The 16,458-nt window shown below is 41.2% G+C and overlaps 1 protein-coding gene across 2 annotated transcripts in view; it reads left to right on the top strand.

The window, feature by feature from the left end:
* The window catches only part of luzp1 (leucine zipper protein 1), a 41,585-nt gene that overhangs the window by 7,501 nt on the left and 17,626 nt on the right, over nt 1-16,458 (top strand). The window contains exon 2 of one of the 2 annotated variants that reach the window (XM_053335659.1): nt 10,668-10,725. The exons of the other annotated variant lie outside the window; for it this stretch is intronic. The gene's annotated coding sequence lies outside the window, so the exon portion shown is untranslated. The remainder of the gene's footprint in view (nt 1-10,667; nt 10,726-16,458) is intronic. 2 annotated transcript variants of the gene reach the window in all.

Below are 16,458 nucleotides of genomic sequence, written 5' to 3'. Positions count from 1 at the left end.
CTATGGCATGTAACTGAAGGGGGGGGGGTCATCATCTGGTCTTCATTTTGGCTTCCCAACCGTCCACCATTTCCTTATCAAAAGGGAACAGACAGAGACATAGTTAGCGTCGAGTCCGTAGATGCTAAACCAGAATGTAATTTATTATTTGCGGTCATGTCGGTTGATGATTAACATATGTTTAACTTTTTTTTCCCCAGCTCTTCCGCTGCTTCCAGTGGGCTCCATAGTGTTTTAGATCTTCAGTGTATGGTGGAGGCTCATCAAGGTATACTGTGCTGTGAATCAGCTTGTTTAGTCTTCAGACTTTACAGGGAAAGCTTTCTCGTGTGAGTCATCTTCGGAAGTCTGGTGTCTGTCTTTGTGCTTTTATAAACATAACATAATCTATTGTAGATGCAGTCTCATTGCAATTTACCACACTATTGATGGCCTGTTATCTCTGTAGTGTTCTTTGTATTTTTGAGGTTCATACTCCTTGTGTCTTTCTCTTAAACCCAGTGCCCTCAATGCTGAGTGTCAGTGTATTTGCTCTCCAACACTCTCTCCAAAAACGGGTTTGTTGCTTTAAGATATATCCTGATAGCTGCAGGTGATAAGTCCTCTAATGTTTAATGAGAGGTTTGGCCAGGCCAGCTGCCCTCACATGGCTGGAGTTTGGACCACATTGACTAATAATGTGGGTCACTCTGCTACTGTGTTTTTGTTTTACATGCTCTCAGGTTGACCTGAAACACATGAGTTTCCTTTTTGGCTTTTTATTTTTTTCCCAACCGGTTCCTGTGTGGGATTTAAGTTCTGTTGGACATTTTAGCCTCCAACAAGTTGTTTTACAGAAGGTCCCCGGTGTGCCTGTTTTGTTCCTACACTGTACAGGCTCCTCAAAAAATGGCTACCTTGTGGATCCTGGAAGAACAGAGGAAAGAAGTGCAGAGGAAACAGACTTCAAAAGCATGTAGGAGGCACAGCAAGGCAGAGTGAGGGAGGGGAGAGAGGGACTGAGATGTTTTTAACAGGGGAGAGCTAAAGTTAAGACATTTCTTGTAAATTCCTCAGCCACACTTTTATTTTTTTTAGGTGTTCTTGAATCTCCTTCTCAACAGGCCAATATTTCCCTTCTCTCCGTACGATTGTTATCTTGTCTTACACACTCTCTCCCTCTCTTTTCGCCATGCTAAAGAGGAGACCACCCCCACCCCTCCCTCCTTTTTTCCTGTCACTCCCCCTTCTCCCACTCGGTCCAGGAGTATTTTTGGAAGTTAATGAAAAGAGAAATCTGAACTGCTTACCCTTAAAAGGCATGTCTGGGTCAGCTGGGTGGAAACTTGTGTTATTAATGTCCTTAACATTTTCTATGTGAGTGGGTCATGTGTGATCGCAAGTATGCGTACGTTTGGTGCTGTGTACAGCGCAGGAATGCTGTGGGTTGGGGGACTCGAGGAGAAGGAGGGTGGGCTATCGAGCGGGCCTACGTATTCAGGAAAGGAGGGGGGTCAGGGGCATATTTGGCATATTTCAGGAGCCATTCCAGTCTGGTTCAAGATGCATTCTTCTTCCTAGAGATCTGGCCCGAGCAGCCAGACAGACAGTGATCAAGGGGGAAAAGGAAAGGTGAACATCACGCTCTACTTCCTATCAGTCTCGTGATGCTGGTGTTGGAAGATGGCACAGAATTATACGTTCCTTGCTTTGATTAAGCCAAAGCCAGAAAGCTGCCTTGTCAGGTGGTAGAAAGTCATGAAAATACCTCGTAGTGCCACCTACATACTGACACAGATGTCTAATTCCCTCCATCAAGTCTTAAACCTCAAAAATATCCATAAAAGGCTAAATGCTGAACCAAAGTCCTTCACCCAGCAGCAGGGTTTGTATGTCTTGGGTACCATCACTACAATTTGATGAGTGTTTATGTGCTGAGTGCTGTAATACGTCTCTTTCAACTTCTTCTCTGTGGCATAATAGTTACTGACTCTCTTCTCTAGGATTTATGGTGTTTTAGTCTGTTATTTGTAGTCAGATGGCTACTGACTGACGTGACAGCGGTTGGCAAGCGGTTGGCAAGCGTTTGTTGCGGTGGTACCAGTACAGAGCTCAGCTGAGATCTGCTTCAACCAGAGGCCGTGAGTCACTGTTTAAGGCCTGGTTAGAGAAGAGTTCAAAGATACTACTCAGTGTTTCCCACAGATCTGAAGGCAATGTGTGGTGGTAGTCCGGCGACCGACGGGGGGGGGGGGGGGGGTTGGTAGGTTGGTCGGTCGGTCGGTTTCGGTAAACCGGCCGACGGGGGGGGGGGGGAGAGATGATCTCGCTGATGGAGACACACGCGGTGTGCACGGAGGGGAGAGGCTGTGTGTGAGCTATGTGAGAGGGCCGCGTGAGTGACAGAGAGACGCAGGGAGAGCAGAGAAAGGAAAAAGGAAATGCAGCTTAACGAATACGATGCGTATTTTTTAAATAGCGTTAAAAAAAAATTAATAACGAAACGCAATATGTGGCGGCCGGTGTTGAATCTGTGGCGCACCGCCACAAATTAGTCTATGTGTGGGAAACACTGCTACTATTGAATTGTTTATCTCTGAAACATATTTCAGCGATAACATATTAAATGTTCTTTTTGTCGAGTCTCTTTTACACATTGACACTGGACCACACTCATAAGAGACTGAACAATTAGAATCTCAAATATACAAATAATTGTATATTTGAGATAAAAAAGTGGCAGTGGCAGAGTCACAACCACAAAAAGCGGTTTCTCATTGAGGCCCAAAAAAAGACATCAGATGTTGTGTACTGTCTGTCCTGTGCTTTGTTGTGTCTGACACCTCTTATGTTTTGATCTTGATAGGAAAAAGTGAATTAGAGAACCACTTCTAATGCTGTTCATTGTCTAGTGGACACTTAAAGCTGTCCTGGAGGCCTGTGGTGAACCAACAGCTTCCTTTTTTTGTCTCTGATTTGCACTCTTAGTGAGTCTGGAGAATAGTTATTGATGATTCAGTAAACCTTTACATACCAAAATACCAGATACATTAGCTCAAAAATATGAATCCTAATCTTTTGCAGCATGTTGGCATGAATATAAAGCACCTTATACGTTAAAATTGAAGTTAATAGTCATGTTAAAATATATGTGAAAGAAAATGTTCATTGTTGGAGCAGTTTCAAATGAGACTTAAACAAATGTTAACCCAAATACATCACATTCAGTTGTCCCTAGGTCTATAATTTGTAGTCTTTTTCCTTCCTTACCCTTATCCACATACTGAATGGAGATAAATATGTTGTTCTGCTCCATTTTCACACCCTATAACTTGTTCCATACTGGCTGTGTTTGTGTATTAGATTTCTCAAACAGCAAGACTCGACTTCTAAGTAGTCAGTGGGTGAGTAGGAGAGGAAAGCCAAGTGAAAAATAGCTGAGTGCTCAGGGGGAGACAGAGCAAGACGCAGCAGGCTACCTGTAAAACATGACTTTTATAATGATTGTGAGCTGTGATTTATCTGCGCTATTCATTGTGGGAGAAGACGTCAGGGAGAGAATAAAAAGAAGAAGGGATCTCTGCAAGAGTCAAGATGGAGAAGCACCTGACTATTAATTACATGGCTGTTGCAGGCTTAGGGCAGGTCTTGTGAAGGTCGATGTACTTGTCTCATCCTTCTTATTTTGCTCTTATTATGTTCACCATTTTTCTTTCACGTCAACAAGTAAGGGGAATGAAAAAAGTTGTCGACTCAGAACTAGTGAGGCCTGCGTCAACATCTTCAAAAGTTGCAATTAGAAGGTCACGCTAATGTACAAATACGTGTGGATGTTTGCTCATTGGATCATTTGTCAGTTTGCAGACTTGTATCAGCACACAATCTTCACTTGCAAGTCTGGTGATGCATACAGAGTCTCTGCTCTTCTACCTCAACTGTACGAGGGACACACGCAGTTAAACGCACACTCTCACACTCCTGTATGACCTGTTTCTAAGCTGAGGATCTACAGGGCGGCTCTCAAAATAAAATTCCTCCTGCAAGATTATTTTTCTTGTGATCAGAAAATATACATGTTCTCAGAGAGAGGAATGTTCAGACGCCATGGCAACCTGGCAGTCACTCACTTCCACTTCTTCTGTTTCTCTCGTCCTCTCCTGTCTTGTTTTGTCTTCTCGGTTTTCTTTCTATTTAGTATTTTTGCTCCTTGTGTGCTTTCTAGACACTTTTGCAAGAGGTTGGTAAATCTAATAAACTTCTAGCAACACTTTTATTGATGTATATGATATCATCAGCACCCTTATTTCCTGTTTGTCCCACTATTTTCACCCACTCTTATTTAAACCAGTGAAATGTCTTTCTTATTTCCCGGAGGCATCCCTCCCTACATTCCTCCATCCATCCGTGTATTAGCATGTCTGGTTTTAGGAGCTTTCATCATTGTGGTACTGATGCATGCAGACCCCGACTGCTAGGCTATTTTCAGCTTCTTTCCCCCCTCCTCTCTACCCTTTTTTCCCCTCTTCTCTGCTTTAGTTTTAGTTTGGAGGAGATCTCTGTACTGCTGCCTTTTGTAAAGGGCAGCTGAGGCTGGATTGGCTGGTTTTCCCCTTCATGCCAACATTGCTTTTGGAGCTCCTTCTCATGCTAGCTCTCCCAACCAGGGGAAGTGAAGCAGCACAATGCAAGCCATGGCGAGGCCATAAAAATAGACCAGAATTGCTAAAGTGCAGCTTTTACTTTAAGAGACATGCTTGAAGCACTTTCATGTCCAACTTTTATGTAGTAGGAGTAGAAGTAGTAGAAGAAGAATTTGGCTGAGGGGAGCTGCAAGTAAAGATTGTTTTCTTGACATGTTTCATCTGTGTTGGTCAGCTAACTGTAAAGAAAGAGACTATGAACAGAAAAATTGACTAACACAGCTGCAACTAATGATTATTTTGATTATCGTTTAATCTGTGGATTATTTTCTCAATCTAGTAATTTCTTGGTTTTATAAAACACAAGATAACATGTTCAAATCCTCAAAAATATTTTATTTACTGTAATCTAAGACCAAGAAAAGCTGCAAATTCTCACATTTAAAAACCTGCAACCATCAAATTGTCAGCAGTTTTGCTTGACTTATCAATGAACTGACTCAATTTTAAAATAGTGTAACTCACTAGAACATTTCTGTATTAACCTAATACTTTGAGTCACTGAGTGATTACACATGTACTCTCTCATTCTGAATCAGACGAATACACAGCGACTCAGACCATGAGCTAGTCATCAGCACCCCTCTTGCCAATCCCCTCATCTGCCCTTTGCTTCTTTTCTCTTGTTGTATCTGTGCATCACTTTATGGTCAAGTCAGCTAACATTTGCATAACTACTGGTGCCCATTTTTACAAAAGATACCATTTAACAAAAGTTGAGTTGGTATTTACAGTAAAAAGGTTGTTATTTACCTGTTTATCCCTTGCATTCTTGTGATTTTTTTAAATAGGTCAGTGTGCACTCATCATTGGATAACACACAGTCTGGCCCACTCTTGGCTGAGGAGTTTTTTTTTTGTGTGCCTATGTTTGTGTGTGCGTGTGGACACATTCAGACACAGGAGCCTCACAGGAATCCCATAACACTCTCAAGTCCCTGAGTGGCTCATTTGTGCACTGTGGAACATTGTGGACTACCAGGCATATTTTATGATACAACCTTCAGCCGGCTCCCTCTCTTTCTCCCAGCGTCTGGGTTTATTTGTGAAGTTAAGCTGGTCTGGCCGTCAGCGCCCCCTCCCCTCTCCTTCCCTCTTTCCGCAGAATACTTAAAGATTGTATTTTAGAGAGTTAGCTGATGCTTTTTATTCAGCTTACGGTGAGTGGGTGCAGCATGTTGGCCGAGGAATCAAATCTGCACTACTTGAGGCCCTGAGATGAATTATGCAGCATGGTTTGTCACCCTCTGAGAAGTTGAGGTCTCTGTGTGGGTATGTATGTGTACAGTATGTGTGTTTGTGTGTACATACCCCTCATCTTGTGGCCTTGACAAACAGGTCTACCACATGTGGTGGCGTGTTTTGTCTGCCTGGCCAAACAAGAATACTGCAGAGCTTAAAACCCATGGCAAAGACTGACTCTCGCCCACCCACTTGGACGAACTTGCAGTCTTTACCTCCTGGATTTCTCCCTCTAGTTATCCTTTTTTTTGTTGTCCTTATTTCCCTCCTCGTCTAAACCTTTCCAAATCTTTCCCAGTTGCCTCTCGCATCTCCCTTTCCTTAACTAGTCTCACCTCTCTCACTCTCTCATTCCCCTCTCTCTCTCTCTGTGCCTCCCTTCCTCTTTCTCTCTCTAGGTGTGGACTGCACAGAAGAATGCAGTTAAATTAGTGTTTTATCTCTCCTGCCAGCCAGCTGCATCTGCACTCCCAACCATGCCAAGCATTTGAGACACAATTGACCTTAAAAGGAAACAATAGCGGCCTATCAATTCTGCTCTGCCAGTCAAGGAATGGCTCACTCTTGCATGGGCAGGGTCCAGCTTGCACACAACACAAGGAAGTGTTTGGAAACTGAACTTTGAAACTGCTGGGAAACAAGTGAGGCCCAGTGCACCCAGTCAAGTTTGTCTAGTTATTTTGTAAAACATTAAATGATTTATAGCTTTATTGGAGCCGCTACTGTATGTAGTCGACTGTTCATTGACTTGCGAAAGTAAATTCTCAAACGCCTCCCTGCCGATCAATTGGTATCATTATTACGTCTATTCTTAAATTGTAGATTTGACCTTTAATAACATTTTGCCTCATTTACATGGCAGAAGGTTCCTGTGTTGCCAGTGTAGGTGTTCTGTGATATTTCAAGGTGTCATGTTACTGTTGTTGTATAAATGGATAATAGTCAGCGTTAATCATATCTGTTTAGTCAGCAGTAGTGTGTGAAAGTCTCAGCCCTAACCAGTTCTACAAGCAACAGCCAAGTTATTTGATATTAGGACAGGTTCTGCAGGTTCACAGTGAAAAGTGAAAAGTGAAAAGAGGTGGATGGTTTTCTATCTGACAGCTTGTAAACAAAATTCTTCCTCCATCTTTCTGTGGTGCAGGAATGCAAAGAGCAGCAGGAGGAATGCTGTTCACAGTGTTCAGTGGCAATAAATGAAAAATCAATCTCTTGCTCTATTCTTCTCTGGTGTTCCTTCTGCCTCTCTTTTGTTAGCTCTTGGTGTCTGCGACTTTCTGGATCTCTGCTTCCTGTCGCTCCCCATCTGCTCGCTCCTTCTTTCTCTCTCTCTGTCTCTTTCCCTTGTCCTTCTCTCTCTCTCTCTCTAGGCATCCTGTTCACTGTGTTTGATTTGGGCATTCCTTTCCTACCCCGAGCAGACAAAACAACCCCAGACCTCTCTGAACTGCAACCCCCAGTGTGTGCACACACACACACATACATACACACACACTCCCTTCTGCTAATCACTCACAGGAAATGGGCTCCCATGCAAACGAGGCCCGCCTGGCCAGTGGAGCCCAGGATGAAGTTTCAGGCCTTGAAATGTTCTCCAGCGGAGGAAATTGAACATGATCTCTCTCTTCCCCTTTCTTTCGTTGTCCCTCGTTTCCTCTCTTGTTTTACTTGATGGGGTTCCTCTATCACTACTTTTTGGCGATCTTGCTCGGTGTTCTATTTGAATACATTAATTTTGCTGTAAAACACTGCAATTCGAGCTACTTCTGCAAAGAAGAACTGGTACAGTCACTTAAATTTGAGTGAAGCAATTCTGTGTGTGGCATGGTTTAAAAATAATTGATTAAAAGTATGTGAATAGTTTAAACACTTTAAATGAGCATCTGTGCCTGTCATGTTTTTGTGCACATGGTACCAGTCAGACCAAAGTTAGCTTTAAGGATCTCCGACAAGGTATGATGCCAAAACGTGTGTGTGTGTGTGTGTGTGTGTGTCTAAGTGCTCAAAAGCATACACTGATATCTTATCAAGAGCTTTCCATTATATGTAAGATAAAGTCATACTCCAAGATAAACATTACACGATACAATGTTTATAATGAATGAAAAGAGCGGCGAGTCCCTTTAATAGGGATTTCTGCTCTGTTTGACACACTGATGTTTGACTGACTGGGCATGCATTACGGGTCAGGACAAGTGCATAATTCAAGATTGATAAATGTGCAGGAATATATCTACGAGATTTGTGCAGACAAGTTTGGACAGTTAATCTTATCACATGTTGTCACAGTTTGTACAGGAACAGAAAATGCAAAAGAGTGTACTACTGTGTTGGTTATAAAAAAGGGACAGAACATGAGTGACATTTTATTCAAAAGGAGATGTACATGTCACAGGACAATATTGAGATACAAAAGAAACTGCTTGTAAGCCTTTTTTTGATGGACAACTGACATCAGAATGCAGTTTGCAAGTTCAAGTTCAACAAAAGAAAAAGAAAAACATGCCATCAGATAATCAATGATGGGACTGTGCAGTAACCCAGTGTTACTGTTTAAAATTATTTTTTCTGTGTATAAAAGTGGAACACAGTTGATTGCTAATTGTGATTTAGCACACATTTGCAATTTAGGATTTATTTAGGAAAATATGTACTATTTTAATGACAGTTTATCATGCAGCCCTACAAGATAGTTCTTAAGCTCTCATTATGACATTGATGTTGATTAAAACTTGTATACATGCATTGTGCTGGAAATGATAATGGCTTCTCAAAGAATCTGTTAACTGAGCTGAAGGCTGATTGTTCACAGACAGTGACTGAGTGTGGAGGAAGTGTGACCTCACACTGTTTCAGTTAATTCTGCTGAGTAACAGAGTAACAGAATGGATCCTCCCCAACCTGACATGCTGTGTGCGTGAGGGGAATTGAGCGGGAGCAAAGGATGAGAAGGAGACAGCTGTTTTCAGTTTCGCTTGGTTACGGGTTGGCTAACTGTCTCAATGAATAGCTGTGACCCCCTCTGCACACACATGCACATGCACACACACCCCAACAACACATACAAACACAGACAAGCATGCGGTCTGTGGTCCCCAAGAGTATTTGGTGTCTTTTGGATTGCTAAGAATGTGTCGAATCTCATTTGTAAAATCACATATTTGAATCAAAACAAGCATTTATCTAGCTGCTAGCAGCTAGCTTTGCACTGAGTGGAACTGTACATGAGGTTTGGTGCAGTCTGGGAGCGTTTTGTGTGGCGTGAGAACGTCAGATGATTCAGCAAAACCTGTGTATCGACGTCAATGCTGCTGCCCTCATGAATCTAACATAATGGAGCTGAGCATTCTGGGAGAATGTGGGAGGATGAGACAGAGAAGGGATGAGAGTGGCAGCAGCAACTAAAAGACTGTTGCTCCATGTCCATCAGTAGCTGCTTACATAATCGAAAATGTCTTTAAGCACATCACTTGTCTCTACCTCCTCAATTACTGTAGTTTAGCCTATAAGTCAACAGAGAAAGCTCTTTCTAAACAGTTTACATGACTGTGAAAGGGAGAATGTATTACTTCACGCTTTTAGAGCTGAAACAACTGGCCAATGAATTAATTACAACAATTAAATAAATCATTTATATCATATCTAGTGCCTCCATTGGCTTGGTTTTCTGATATCAGCTGGTTTTGGACTTGAATGTTTGAAAACTGATATACATTTTTTTACTACATACATTATTTTAAAGACCATTCATCAAGAATGAATTGATTAATTGGGCAAACAATAATTGAAAAAAGTAAATATAACTGTTAGCTATAGCCTTACATGCTTTAATATCTGTGTTTGCTATGTTTTTTTCCATTTCCTTTTCCTACTAAAAACAAACTGAGGGTCCACTTACTCGCTTGTTGTAGGGCTTTCAAACATCACATGGTCTTCATCAGCACACAGACGTTTGATCAGTTGTCATACACAGTGACTGTAGTCAGATGTACAAATGTTTATTCTGAGCACCTTCTAGTCCATGTTTGGGTCAAAAGTCGAGCATGGCAATTCATTTCTGAATGAGTTTATGTAATGTTTGTTTCTATTGTACAGTTATGTCCATACCTAAGAGTCCTCTTGCAGCTTCCAGCTCACAGGAATGTTCCCCTTCTCCTTCAGTACTCCCCTCCTCTTTCTCATTTCTCCCCCTCCCTCCACTTCCCTCTCTCTCATCCTTTAAATTCAGTCCAGACTCTAGTCTTAAATCTGGATTCTCTGTGCTTAACCAAACATATGGAATGCTACTGTAGTGGAATGCTCCTCGTCTGGGTTGTTTTCTCTGTGTGTGCGTGTGTGCGCGCATATAACTAACCATGCACATGCTTTGAAACAGATGAGAGCTCCTAGGATGATGATGATTATGATAATGGTGCGTGTGTGTTTGTGTGTACCAGTGTCTCCTCAGAGAACTGAATGGAGCCTTCTGTTGTCGTGGCCAAACACTGCTTGTCTGCTCATGCATGAGTCTATTGCAAAGCCTACGAACGCGTCCCATATCTGAGCAGTTAGCTCATTCTTTAGCCCGTTAGCTTGACTGTGACCGATCTCCCCTACAGTGACTACATTGTCAGCCCGGCTGCGGGCTCACAGCCTTGCCAAGCATAACAATGCTGAAAGATGGCATGAGTGTGTGTCTTGATATTATGATGACCAGTTACTCCACTTTTACTAACCCCATGCCCCGTTTGTGTGTTTGTAACCACAGGATGGAGACTTTGGGAAGAAGAGCATAAGTGCTGCAGACTAAAGGATGCACCTAGAATGTAAGTTATGTCCTCCTGTGATTTGGTAAATGTTGATTTATTTCTGCTATTTCCTGTTTCTGCACATAATCAGGGTGTCTCCAAGCCACTGAAAGTCTGTGAAAGTCATCAAATTTATTAAATGAAGACCTTTTAAATATATCAAACAGGCTTTAACCTAGTGAAAAGAGGTTTTTTAAAACAGCAGATTTTAGTGGCATATTACCTTAATGCAGTGTGCAAACTATGCACTATGTCCTTAATGTCCCTTAAAGAAATTATTTGGGGAAATGTGGTTACTTTCTTTCTCTCAAGTGAGATAAAATATCTCTTGTCTGTGTGATCAGACAAGAGATCGTGCTGGAGGTTGAGAGGTGATTAGCTTCGCTTAGACTGAAAGACTGGAAGCACAGAGAAACAGCTAGCATGGCTCTCACGAAAAGTTCAAAGATACACCTACCAGCATCTTTAAAATCTCACCTTCTTATTTGTTTAATACATACACACATTTTGATTAAAAGTATAAACTTGGAATACCGTAGTATAGATAGTTGTGAGTGTTTGTGCGTCAGGTCACCAAGTCAGATAAAATCGATTCACAGGTTGATGAACTTCAGAATTTCCTCTGGCTCTCTTGACATCTTCCACTTCCTCCACTCCATCACCTCTCTTCCTCTCCTTCTCGTCATCCACTTCCTTTGCCCACCTTTTTCTCCCTTCCTCTCCCCCTCCCTCTCCTCCTCCTCCTCCTCCTCCTCCTCGTCCTTCTCACCTCTTCCGCCCCTCCTCTGCTCTTTGTGAGTCTGTTTCCTGTTGGGCACAAACGCCGGCGCCATGCTTCCTTCCCTGTAGCCTGAAGTCACACAGGAGTGGCACAAATACGTATATACTGTATATTCTATAACATATGGGTCAGTGAACAGTGTGTGTGGGTGTGGGTATGTGTTATTATTAGGTTAGTCAGCAGAAACCATGTATGTGTCACTGTCTTCCCATATCCGCTCCACTGTCTGTTCACACAGATGTAAGGTCAATGTAATGTAAGACGTGTTCTGTGTGTCTTCAGTGAACTTCTGCATTTACATGCGTTTATTATTCCGGATACAGTTCACATCCTGCTTGAGCTGAATTCATCCTAGATAGTCTGGAACTAACCAAGACCATGAAAACTGACAGTAAAACAGGAAAAGGAGTTTCTCATGTCATCGTCATGCTATTTAAGGCCTTTAAGTTTCTCACTATCAGGATATGACTTACTGTCAATGACTGTGCATATACAGTTAAGAATGATTCATACTTTTAAAACAAATAAAGCATTGACTATATGATTTTTTTTTTTCAGTGACATTCCATTGTGATTCCAGTAAACACTGGTGCTGACTATAAACACTGTCTCACTTGGTAATTTCAAGGGAAATTTAAAAATGAGTCATTGAGTCAGTATGTACCTTTTCAATTAGATACAGAGCAAAGTATCTCATTTATTTATTCATATTTTGTTGAATTTTTTTTACCTGTCAACATAAACAAAAAATGTCTAACGAGCAAATAGATTATAAAAAATCCATCAATACTTGGACCCACTTCAATAAATGCAACACACATATACCTAAATACCTGCATACATAAACATTTACCCTCCTGTCTTTCAATCCTCTACTAATTGTCATTTAGTTTACCTTCAGTTTAATGTGAAATGTAATAAGCTACGGAGCTTATCAGTTATAGTCAACATATTAAATTTACAATATGTAACAATAGCAGCATCCCATATATCTGTGTACGTCATCAGCCTCCTGTTACCTCTATCGCTCTACTCCTCCTCCCTCCCTTCGTTCCGCAGCCAGTTGCTGCATTCCTGCTGCAGTAATCCACTCTGGCAACTACCTGCTCTGCATTCTGTGGAGTCACCTCCCCCTCCTCCCTTCCTTTCTCACTCTCTCTCTCCCTCTGTTTCTTTCTCCCCTCGTCTCTTCTATCTGTCTTTGCTTACCTCACATTATCATATACATTTTTCTCCACACATTTGCTTCGTCTAAGGTTTTCTGCCACTACCCTTCACTTTTTCTCTCTCTCTCTCTCTCTTCTCTCTCTCTTCTCTCTCTCTTCTCTCTCTCTTCTCTTTATTCCTCATCAGAGAGGCACTGAGGTCGCCATTCAGCCGCAGCGGGCAGCTAATGCCAAGGCTCAGGCTGATGAAGCACTGCCAAGCTCTGCCAACCAAGCTTTGTTTTTGTGTGTGTGTGTATGTGTGAGGATGGGAAAGCCGTGAATGAACAGGATGTCAAGCAGCCAGGGAAAAGGTGGAAGGGTTATATGTTAAGAGCTATTGATGCATCTATGAATCGACAGTGTCTGTAGGCAGTTGTTGTCAGCTATCAAGTGCCCAGCTGGTAAAATGCCCCATCCATCATTCTTGGACAGTCAGCTGTCATCCCTCCCCTGTGCAGAGGACAGGAGGACATATTAAGGTAGCACAGTGGCAGGGGAATTAGGGAGAAGGTTAAAGGAAGGTTCAACGACAGAAATGGGGGGTTGGGGTGATATTGAGACGCTGCTATGCTGTTGTTCTTGACTTTTGCTGTAGGAAATGGCAAAATCTATAATTATTGACCTTCCAGTACAAATTCAAATGACATTATCATTGTCCACCTTCAGTGTTATTTTTAGTCTGAGACTTTTACAGAGATTTACTAGTAGGTCCTTCACATTCCTTATCGCTGCCCATCTGGGATAAGTATGTAAAGAACGGATGCGAGGTAGCGTTTGCACCATAAATTTCACCTTGCTGCTTTGATAAGCCTGCTAATGCATTTGTGCGCTCTGTAGCACCTGGTGCGTGGTTACATTTCTTACATTTTGCTTGGCGTGCCATGTCTGACGCTCTCAGACACAGTGTTGTGTGGTGTGTTGTGATCTGACTGCAAATGAAGTTAGATTTAGAAAATGTTGATTTAACAGTGCGTGAGAAATGAGCACAGTCTGAGGTGAGGTTTTATAATACCAAGTTCAGCTAGAAATTGTATATTTTTGCAAAGGTCACAATTTTTGTGCATGCTTTTAAGTCTGTGATTCTCTGTTTTATCGCTCTTAACCTCTCTTAACCTCTCTCTTAGCTTTTATGCATCTGCCTCACCCCATTCCCTCTCTGACTGACTCATACTTATTCACACAGACACTCAGACTGTTAGTTACACAGTGTTGATTCTAACAAGTGTCATCTTGTTGAGTTGTTGTGGTGTTCTCTTATCGGTGTGAAATGGTGACACACACACACACACACACACACACACACACACACACTCCTCTTTCAGCAGTTCATCATTGCTCACAACACTGCATATTCGTGTACACTCATTGAGTCATGTAAGTGTTTTAGCTGATATCTGCTGATACGTAAGAGTGCTTGAACAGCTGTTAGGCGTAGCTTTAAATAGGTAGCCAGTGTCAGTTCTGACAGAAAATACTGTCTTAATGGTCGGTCAAAGAGTTTCTCAGTTGGATTTAGTAAGATGGAGTCTTTACATCTGCCTTAATGTTTTTATTCATGTTTTCTGGATTCAGCCTCAATAAATTCAAGTGTCATCAACAAGGACTTCTTTGTAGAGATGACATTGTGCTTATCATTATTATTATTATCATTACTGTACCATCAGTGCAATTTCAAAGGCTGGTTAGACATTGACTTATTATAGGTTGACGCTATAACCCAGAATCACCTACAGCTCACATACAAACCTGTTACTCTATACTTCCTCAATCACTATAAGAAAGAAATGTTTGCATGTTACTTTTGTGTTTTTTACAGTATATAGGCCTTTTTCACAGCTGACATTTTGACTTGTCATAGTAGAAGCACAGTCATAAGTCATAACAGTGTGACAGGGAGCCAGCATACACAATGCTGAAGCAGCAAAAAGGAATTCAGCTATCATTCATTTTATTATTTACAACTGTGCTACTAGTACTACTACTACTTCTACCAAGGATCCCTTGAAATATTTAATTTTGACCAAAATATAAGTACACTGAGCTGAATATTTTACATTTGAAAAATAGTCAAGTGGACACACTGTATAATGATGACACTGTTTCTAAATTACATCAAAAATATTTTTGGTATATTTGTATCCTTTTTTGGGTAGGCTAATTATATGCTGGCATATCTGCAGTAAGCTAATGTCAGCTGATAGATCAGCTCAGCCATTTCATACATTGGTCGGGCGCTATTTTATTATTTCTTTTCTTTTCTTTTCCTGTGCCATTCAATCACATGATCAGTGTTTTAAATAAGCTTTAAATAAAGTTACAATACAGTCTTGCTTCCATATTGACTATTGTTACATTTTTATTTTAGTCATTCCCACTATAGACAGAGCTTGTTTTTTTAAATGACTCTCCCCATTTCATTGTCTTTCTCTTTTCTGTCATCATCCTATCTAATCATGACTCATTAATGTCATAATGTGGACAGACAGTTACTGTCTGTCTCCTTCTGGAGTCTTCCTGTCTATCACTTCATAACTGGGACTTCCCGTGGTTTCAGCCCACAAGACAGCAACTCTCACACACACACACACACACACACATACACACAAATCCATATATAAGTCAATAGAGTCTGCTGACACTCTGAAGTCTGAAATGCTTAAAGTCTAAATTGACAAATATTTATCATTCTCTGTGAACAACCACACTATTTAGCAACAAACTCCAGTGTTATTTTTTACAACCAAGTGAAAATGAAGCTGAGTTTGCCCCTGCAGTACAAAACAACACAATCTGTTCTCCTAATCAGGGCCTCACTCTGTTTTGCCCTGCTGTGTCGTGTGGAGTGTTTTGCATGTTTACAGTGTCAGTGACCTCTGACCCCAAACACAGAGGGCAGGAGGCTGAGGACATGCTGGAGTAGAGTTGGGAAATATTTCATGGAGGCTCGATGGCAAATCACACAGGACATAAATGTGTGTGTTTACATCAATAACAAGAGTATTTCCAAACTTGTGTTTATCTGAAGCACTTATTCCTAATCACATAAATGTTTATACACAAAAGCCCACACATATGTAGGCTATATACGCATTTTGGCTTATACATTTAAGCTGGATTGTGGACATTATTGTATATGTTGTAATATACAGTATAATATAAACAGTATGATATAAACATCGTCATATTTGCAGTGACTGATTCTTTTAAAATAACAAACATTTACAGATAACAATGCTGATTCCAATGGTGTTACATGTCACATTGTACAGTTCTGTCCCTGAATGTCTGAAAACAACTGTCCATGTCCCACTGTCCACACATCTGTAGTCGAGATCTGCACAGATCTAGAGTTTTAGATTGTTAGCCGTTATTGAAAACATGTTTCATCTATGATGTCTGTGACTCACCACATGACCAGAGTTGATCGAGTCCATTCGAATCCACAGACCGGCAGCATCACAACGGGACCCCAGTAGAGCCCAACTGACTCTGGATATTTGAGGCCAATACCAAATATGAGAGATAATGATGATAAATCATGATAAACAAAAACATTTTCCAAGAATCCATTGTGGGTTTCTTTTTAGGTTTCGGGACCAAGATACATACTGTGCAGGGGCTTTTTTCAGTCAAAAAATAAACTTTCTCTGAAGGACAAATTACATAATAGACTGCACTTTAGAGATACAGTATCTCTGGCATTTAAACCAATACCCATAGACAAATATATATATGCTGTATGTCTGTAAGCTAATAATATGC

The sequence above is a fragment of the Scomber japonicus genome, chromosome 16, assembly GCF_027409825.1.
Source record: "Scomber japonicus isolate fScoJap1 chromosome 16, fScoJap1.pri, whole genome shotgun sequence".
NCBI classification, from domain to species: domain Eukaryota; kingdom Metazoa; phylum Chordata; class Actinopteri; order Scombriformes; family Scombridae; genus Scomber; species Scomber japonicus.
This window is presented reverse-complemented; position numbering and strand designations above follow the sequence as displayed.